The following is a 9,703-nucleotide window of genomic DNA, read 5'->3' on the forward strand; positions in this document are numbered from 1 at the left end:
GAATCTGTGGATCGCCTTTTACTGCATTGTGAGTTAACAAGGGAGTTGTGGGATGAGATTTTTCAAAGGGTTGATGTTGCTTGGGTTATGCCTTTGAGGGTGGTGGATTTGTTGGGTTGTTGGAGGAAGATACAAGGTTGTCATCAAGTGACAGCAATGTGTAAGATGATTCCATTGTGTATTATGTGGTGTATTTGGTTGGAAAGGAATGCGCGTTGCTTTGCAGACAAGGAACGCACCATGGTGGAGCTGAAGAGCTTTTTTCTTCACACTTTATTGCTTTGGTTTTTTGCTATTGTACTAAATGGGATAATGTTCATGATTTCCTGTATTTAATTCATCACTCTTAGAATGTATTTAAATGTTTTTATGTATACTTCCTATGTACATGGGCTATGCCTTTTTCATTCAAATCAATAATATTTATCTCTTACTGATAAAAATAAAAATAAAAAACTAAGTGTATACTTTTGCTAGTTGTGCCGATTACTTGACAATCATTAATGTGCTTCCATGTGTTTTGGAGAATGTTTAAGCTCTCTTTGTTCCAATTTGGAACTTATTCTTTAATGTGCAGATAAATATTAAGATTTGGGTTGCTCATACGAGTCGATTACCTGATACCTCAAGTAGATATCCACCATCTGTTTCTTCAGACCCAGGATCCAGTACTAGTAAGTTCCCGAAGGTATACAGTACTAGATGTCCACCATCTGTTTTTTTTAAGAAAAATTCTATTCATAAGTCTCATACACCACACACTACTCTTTTTGTTACTTTTTAATTTTTTTTTTTCTCTTACCCAATGTGTGGTATATGAATGATGAGTAAAAGAATTCAATTATTTTAAGAAGAATAAAACTAAAAAAAATTTAAAAAAAATAAAAAGTAAAAATTAAAAAATTATGTAGTGTGTGGTGTATGTAGCTTATAAATAACAAAGCACAAAAAAATATAGAAGAAATAGCTTCATACAATGGTGAAATAAGGATACAAATTGAGGACTTGTTTCTTGCTTTTCACAAGACCTAATGAAACATGTAACGTTGGATTTGGGAGCATGGTACTTAAAATAGATGTTAGATACTACATTTCTTCTCCAAATAAAAACTCAACTTTTTAGAAAATGACTTATAAATCGGCCATATTAATATTCTTTAGAACTGCTATACTGGTTATTTTTTTTCTTTTTCTTTTTTTCTCCTGTAGCATTCCAGAAGTAATTCAATTCCAAGTGATAATCGCTTACGCTACAATAGTTTTTAATCTACTAAAAAACTTCATATTTCTTGAGCCAAGATTCTATTTGCAAGATTGGTATATAAATGATACAAGACTTTCACATCAATAATGCATTAATTAATATAAAGGAGCTTGCAAATTGACCTACTCTTTGGCAGTACTCTAGCCCTAGGTATACAAAAGGGTACAAGTCAGTCAGTCAGTCAGTCTACGATGTTGAAGGTCAAGAGCACCAACATCAAGTTTCCATTTTACGAATTGATGCTATTCTGAAGAAGAACACGAATATAAAAGTCTCAATCACTCCATATGATCACGATTAAATGATAGCAGATGATCCAAAACTACTTTTTTTTTTTAATCGGAGATAGCAGATAGTCTAAAACTAAAAGCTGATGTACTCACTCTAGGAGATAGAAGATGACCCAGACGGAATGTGTCTTAACATAGAAATAATAAAAGCTGCCAAACTCAACAACACTACATAAAACCACCAAACCACAGGGGAGGAAAATTAGGTGTTTGTTGCCCGTGAGTAGATCTGCTGGCTTGAATGTGCAGAAACCATCCTGATCAAACCTCTCGCCATTAATTCCCTGATTGCCCTCCTTGCAAGTGATCCACTAATCTGTACAAGCCATACCAAAATGAGGCATAAATTAAATATAAAGAACACATTTTTTTTTATAAGTAAATATAAAGAACACGTATATTTAACAATGATCACACTCCGATGTCTTTTGTTTTACAATCACTTGCTATTCGCTATGGTCCTTCCTCTTTCAAGTTTCAGCAAATGTAGGTTTCTCATGCTAATTTCAAAGAAGTAGTTAACAAGGCATGGAACGATCCAGTTGTGCCTAGGGGTATTTTCGATTTGGTTACTAAGTTGAAGAAAATGAAAGTGGTTTTAAAGGAGTGGAATTGTCGGGTATTCGGGCACACAAAGACAAATATTTAGGCATTAGAGAATCGGATTGAGAATTTAGAAAGCCAACTAATTCAGGTTGGTTTTTCGGAAGAAATTGACTCTGATTTACTGGTTGCTAAAGAACAGCTTGATATATGGCTTCAAAGAGAAGAAACTAGACTTACTCAATAGGTAAAGATTAGCTGGATGGAAAAGGGGAGGCATCGGCTCAGTTCTTTAAGACTTATGCTTCGTTATCTAAGCCTGTTGTACGAGAGATGAGACTTTGGGATGGGACGCACTTGAACACTCTGGAAGATATTCATTCAGGTGCGGTGGATTTCTTTAGTTCCTTTCTTCGGGCTAGACCACATAGAAATCTTCCATATTTGTCGGCGTATGTGCAAAACACTATTTTAGAGGAGGAGAATGATTGCCTCCTTTTGCTCCCTTCGATCCAAGAGGTAAAAGATGCTATGTTTTCCATTCCGGTAGATAGTAGTGCTGGCCCTGATGGGTTTAGATCTGGATTCTACAAAGCGTGTTGGGATATTGTTGAAACTGATGTGGTGGCAGCAGTTAGAGACTTGTTTTGTGGGATTTCGATGCCTAAATTCTACTCGGCTTCTTATATTATGCTCATCCCAAAAATGCAGCAACCTACGGGTTGTGATAAATTTCAGCCTATAAGCTTGTACTATGTCGTTTATAAGGTATTTTCAAAAATTTTGGTTCGAATGATGTCTAGCAAAATTATCTCCCCTGAACAAGGGGTTTCCTTGCCTGGGAGAGGTATATTTGAAAATATTACATTGGCTCAAGAGATGATTCTAGTGATAAACAAAAAGGTTCATGGGAGAAATAGTCTTATTAAAGTGGACATGACCAAGGCGTATGATAGTCTTGACTGAGACTTCTTATTACATGTCATGAAATCTTTTGGCTTCTCTATTATGTTCTGTGATCAGGTAGTGTATTACGACTCTGTGGTTTTCTGTGGTTATGAATGAGTCAGATAAAGATTTTTTTTCCCAGTGGTCGTGGCCTACACTAAGGAGATCCATTATCCCCATATTTTTCATTTTGGTTGAAGAGATTCTATCCCGATTGTTAAAACATAATTTTGAGATGGGGAAAATTGTCCCATTCTCCCATCTCCATTGCACTCCCCTTGCCTCACACCTACTTTATGTTGATGATATTATGGTATTTACAAATGGTGGTGGAGCTTCTCTTCAAGCTATTAGTGATGTATTTACGTTGTATGAAAATTGGTTTGGTTAGGTGGTGAGTAGGGAAAAGTCATTTATTTTTTCTTCAAATACGTTACTGATGCTCGGAAAAGAAACTTGTTGCAGTTGACTTCTTTTCAAAGGGTTACTTTCTGGTCAAGTACTTGGGTGTTCCCCTTTTTAGTGGATGGCTAAAGGTGTCATACTTTGAGGATTTACTAAATCATATCTGTGGTTGGTTGGCGGGGTGGCAAAACAAGTTCTCGTTGGCTAGTGCTTGTCTTCTTTTATTGCGACATGTTGTATCGAGTGTTTCGGTTCATTTGCTTTCGGTTCTACATGGTCCTAAGATAGTGGTGGCAACCTTAAACAGGATTATGAGTTATTGTTTTTGGGGAGTCTTGAATGGCAAGCAAAAGAATAAGTGGGTGGCTTGGCGGAAGGTTTGTTCTCTGACCCAGGAAGGGGGTCTGGGTAAGAAAAATTGAGGAAGTTCAATTTTCATTATTCATAAAGCTTGCTTCGAACTTATTGACCCAAGATTCTCTTTGGGTTACTTTCTTCAAGAATAAATACTGTAAAGGTGAGCATGTGACATTGGTGGATCATAGTAAAGGCTCGTTACTCTGGAAATGTATCATGGCTATGGTTCCGAAGATCCTTAGTCACACTTGGTGGCGGGTTAAGGATGGTCAGGTTTTCTTTTGGCGTGACCCCTGGTTAAAATCCAGCCCTATGATAGAGTCTTGTGAGATTATTGCACACCTGTCTTTAAAGGTAAGGGAATGCAGAATTCAGAATGGATGGGATGTGGAATTGTTAAAAGATTTGGTGGGGGAGACAAAGTTGGGAGAAATCCTAGATTGTCTAAGGGCACATAAAGAAGGCACATATGTGTTGATTTGGAAACCCGCTTTGAATGGGGTGTTCTAATCTCAGTCGGCGTGAGATTGCATCTGTGTTAGTGCATCGAAGTCTGAATGGGCTTCTTAGATATGGCATTCCGCTCTCCCCAAGAAATACTCAGTTACTATCTAGAAGGCTTTAAATTTTAGCCTTCGTGTTTATGCTTGTATTCGAAACTTGGGAATCCCCCTTGTTCCCAAATGTGAATGCTATAAGCAGGGGTGTATGGAAGATCAAGACCATGTCCTTGCCTCAGGGACGATTGCTTCTGCTATTTGGAGATGAGCTTCTCTACTTATGGGTATGTCGTATGACCCGAGTAGATCCTGGAAAGCTAATATGGAGCTTTGGTTTCGAAGGGCATCTCATACATCGCAAAAAGGTACTTTATTTGGTCTTGTTTCTATTATTATAACTTGGTCCCTTTGGGTTTGGAGATGCAAAGCCCACATGGAAGGAAAACTGAATAAGGTGGATATCTTGTGGGGGTTGATAAAAGCTACGGTAGTTTGGGTTGGTTTAAGATTGCGTGCTAGCAAAAAGTTTAAAGATGGGGATGAAAAACTTTTACAAAATCTCTATATTCCTATTATAGTGGTTAATAGACCAAGACATTATCTTGTGACATGGAATAGGCCAAGTGCGGAGTGATTTAAACTTAATGTGGATGGAAGTTCTTTAGGCAACCCAGGTTGGATAGGAGCCGGCTGTTTAATTAGAGATGATAAGGGTTGTCTGATTTGGGCCTTTGCGAAAGAGATGGCTATTGGAACTAATAATGAAGCTGAACTACAAGCTTTATATTATGGTTTACAGTATTGCAAGGATTTGGCAATTCAAAAAGTAGGGATTGAAGTAGATTCATTGTTAGTCACTAAGTGGTTGGTAAAAGGAAGATGTAGCATATGGTACCTTGAAGATTACTATGACAAGATACAAGACATTCTCTCTACATTGGAAATCAAGATTATTCACGTCTTTAGAGAAGGTAATGTAGAGGGTAGATTTTCTAGCCCGTTGGGATTCGGATCAAAAATCTGAAACATGGGCAAACTTTAATGATGTTCCACACAAGCTGAAAGGGATATTGAAAGTTGACAAAATGGGCCTTTATGCCCTCAGAAGTTAGTGTCCTGTGTTTGGTTCTTGTTGGTTTGTTTGTTGGTCTTTGGTTATAGAATGTTAGGTTTTCTTTAGACTTGGGTTTTGGGTGGTTTTAATTCTCATATTGTAACCCCTTAAGTGTTTGGTTATACCAAGTATTCCTCCACTATAAGTGAATATATTTGAATAAAATTGAGGAGGGATCACTTTTAGACATGTGGTCTCAACTCTTTTAAAAAAAAACACATATAAAAAGGAAATATGAGAAAAGAGGACAAATCGAGTATATTAAAAGCACGTAGCTGTAGACTTTATTTTACATGTATAAGTAGCTGTAAACACTACAAGAAAAAGGGTCTTTTGCGACTAATTTATTGCAACGAAAAGACAATTTGTCTTTTCGTTGCAATAAATTGGTTGCAAAAGACATTTTTTCTTGTAGTGAAACTTTCGTTTCAATAAGTATAAATAAAGTTTTATTAAATCAAGAATTAGTAATAGTCCAAGTATACAAGAAGTATACAACTGAGAATACCTAGTTACATATGGAAGCTAGAGTTGTAAACAAGGAAAATTTTGATGTAAATTATTTTTTCATAGGTAAATAAGATTTATTAATCATAAGGATAGGCAAGAAGAGCCCAAGTAGCTCTCACGTAAACTTAAGGCATCCTTGTCAACTTTGCAGGCAAACGCTCACGTAAAACCAAGACGATGAACCTATCAATAGCCTAGGCCTTGACCTTGTAAGCATTGAGTAGAAAGCATACTTATGCTAGAAAATTATTCGAAGTACACATTTTTTTATCAAACTGTAAAGATATGAATATATCTGAAAGATTTTATATGATTAGAAACCTCCTCTTTAACAGAATGAGTAACCAAAAAACTACTAGACAATTTATCTTATGACAAGCACACAAATAAAAGAAAAACTATAATCATGCAATCTATAAAAAATTGAAATGGTATGGTTTCGACCTACCATCCTGAAAGGGCACATAGGAATTTTAAGAAAAGTAATGTTGTATATAATCATTTTTATGTGTTCCTTACGCACTCTACTGATGTGATTGACTGTATTAATTTTTTTTAATACACAACTAATCATATAAGTGAAGTGTAAAAAAATATACAAAAGTGACTGTACGTAAAAATTTTATTTTATTAAGAACGGGGGGATTTTAGTTTCTCTTTCTTTTTCTTTTTCCTTGCACACTCACCCACACTCAATCATAATAAGCTTGTGGAAAGCATCAAACTAGTAGGGCATGTTTGTTTGTATATATTTTGCATCTGGTCCATTCTCAGGATTCTGATATTTGAAAAGAGTTTTGCTATATACAAGCATAGTCGTGTACTAATCTGTATACCAATACTGATTTATTCATACTTAAAATTTAAATTAACACTGTTTTCAATAAAATCTACTTTTTGACCAATCACATCACATTAGTACATAGATTAATACACAATTGTGCTTGCAACTATATTTTTCCATTTGAAAATGGATATGTTGGGTCGTTATATTCAATAACAGGTTTCTTTGGTTGACATTCCTCATAATAAAAACAATCTTCAACCTAAAGGACTTATGGACCGAAGTGTGACCATCCAAAAAAAATATATATATATATATCATACTTTGTAAGACCTATCTTTTTGTTTTTCTATTCAATTTCCATAGTTGACCTATCTTTTTTTATATTTTATTAATTGTCAAACTATAATAATATATTGTCTCCATTTTTCATTTTCCTACCTACCTGCTTTTAATTTATCTTTTTGTCAATGTTTGACTCTTTTAGACAAACCACAAAAAAATAAATAAAAGTTTAAAATTTAATAAAAATGATGGTCTAACATGCTACTAAGGCAATCAAGCACCAGCTTGCAGCATGAAACATGTCAAATGGTGTACACATATCATACCTTTGTAACCCAAAAGGTGTGCAAGGACTATGGAGTTTTAACTTTATGACCCTGCACGTTCTCATTGACTAAAGTTCCAAATAAATCTGTATACAATTCTGTTTATTAATGTATTCAATACAAATACAAACACAAACACATCAAAACATTTATTATTTTGGTTAATACTTTATTTTAAAACATTCTCTTACTTTTTTGTTTTTTTTCATATTATTGAAACTAAAATTTATAGACATTAATAATTTAATATTGTATAAAACACTTATATCGATAATAATAAATATTATACAATGAGAAATGATATTTATTATCAAGTCTCGCGTACTCTCTTTGAAAAAAATGATTAAATTTAAAACACAAATTAAAAAATAAATTTTTTAACGATAGATCCCGTATTTGTTTGAAATGAATGTGCAAGACTTATACATCTTATAACTGTATCTAGTATTACTCATTAATATGAGGCAAAAGAAATAAAAAATTGCATTTAAATACTAACAAAACTTGCAGGGAATAAGAGTGGGACTAAGAGAACATACTAATAAGACATTCTTCCACCTTATATGAACAAACAATTCTATGCATTATCCACATATCACATAATTTTTTTTATTTTTTATTTTTTTCCTTACTAAATTTGTGGTGCATAAATAATGAGTAGAAAAATTCAATTAATTTTAAAGGAATAAAATTAAAAAAATTAAAATAAGTGTAATATGTAAAATAATGAGTAGCTAAACTCTACCTAAATTGTTGTAGAAAATTTGTGCTTAAAATCGAAGTGCTACAAGGTCAACTCAATCCAATCATCTGTTGCTTTTTGCACTTACCAATGGCAATGTGGTCCTTTCGATTAGCCTCGCTTATTTTTAGAGATGAGATGTGAGTTGAATAAAATATTATTAGAATATATTATTTTTGTATTGTGATTTGAAAAAGTTGTATTGAAATTTGAAAAAGTTAAATTGTTTATTTTATTTTATATGAAAATTTGAAAAAATTGTAATGATTAAGATGAGATGAGAGTTTTGTAAAAAGAAACGAGACCTACTTCTCCCTAAATATGGAACGCATAAACTTACAACCTAACCCATAAATTGCAATTAGATGTTGAAATCCTAACCCCCCGCGCGGGGGGGGGGGGGGTGGAGGTTCCTTCATGGACGTACTCCTTTTCTTTCTAATTGTAAATAGAAATGCATTTATTTCCAAATGCTATAGTTCTTTATTCTGAAGGTGATGATGATCTAAAATCGTCAAAATGATGAAAAAGATAAAGGAAAATGTTTGGGGACACTACAGGCACTTTCTGACAATAATTGAGTGAGACACTATAGGCACTTTCTGACAATAATTGATCACTCTTACAAGAAGCAATGGGCGTTTTCATGTGTCAGATTGCTGTACAGGCTGCTTTACTTTAATTAGAATAAATTGTAATTTTTTTTAAATAGAAAAAACCAATAGATTTGTGTATTTTTGTTGCTAATAATCACTTTTATATTGACTCCAGTCATAGAGGTTATCATCGCCTGCATCAGACTTAGCAGGACTATGAACTTCACCCAAATCTGCTTCCTGATCTTCAACAACTACTACCCCGTCCTGCTCAGGTTTTGCCACTTCCTCCTGTGCACATATCAATAAATGCAATTATTGTTTATTAGGTTAGAAAGAAGCCTCAAGACTGCATGAAAAAAAAATAATAATAATAAAAAAAAAAACCTTAATTTTACCAAAAAAACCTATAACCATAATCCTAACTAGCATAGTCAAAATAGACGATGCCTCATAAACATGGTCATTTCATGCCTAGTGGGCCTTGAGACCAGGTTCCATGTTATCGTAGCAGAAGATAAACGAAAACACCAAAAAGCTTACCTTCGCTTGAGAAGTCAATTCCACTATCTCCTCCTCCCCCTTGCCTGTCCTTGCAACCTCGTCATCTACATAAGCATCTTCTGCCTGAGAAGCTTGTTGCAACCGCTCAATCACCAACTGGAAATGGGAATGATCTAAAACAGAAAATTATATATTAGGCAAGTTTTTGGCTTTTTTACTCATGAAGATTACCTTGATAAAGACCCCAATAGAAACCATAAAATATATCCTGTTGAGTTTGATACCAAAATGGTTAAGCTTAGTTTCCCAATGCTTATATGCGAGACTACGTGAATTAATACTATCTAAATCATGCTGAGACTACTAAAACTATCATAGTACAATTGAGAGATAAAGAAAAAGAAGATTAACGATGAAGGACTTCACCTTTAGCACGACTGGTTAGGGCTTCAGAAAGCCGTAATGGATATTGACGCTCTCCCTTCTTAAATTTCAACTTGACTTGATGACGAGTTCGACCAGGAAAAAGTTGTTG

The sequence above is a fragment of the Carya illinoinensis genome, chromosome 10 (genome assembly GCF_018687715.1).
Source record: "Carya illinoinensis cultivar Pawnee chromosome 10, C.illinoinensisPawnee_v1, whole genome shotgun sequence".
Lineage (NCBI taxonomy): Eukaryota > Viridiplantae > Streptophyta > Magnoliopsida > Fagales > Juglandaceae > Carya > Carya illinoinensis.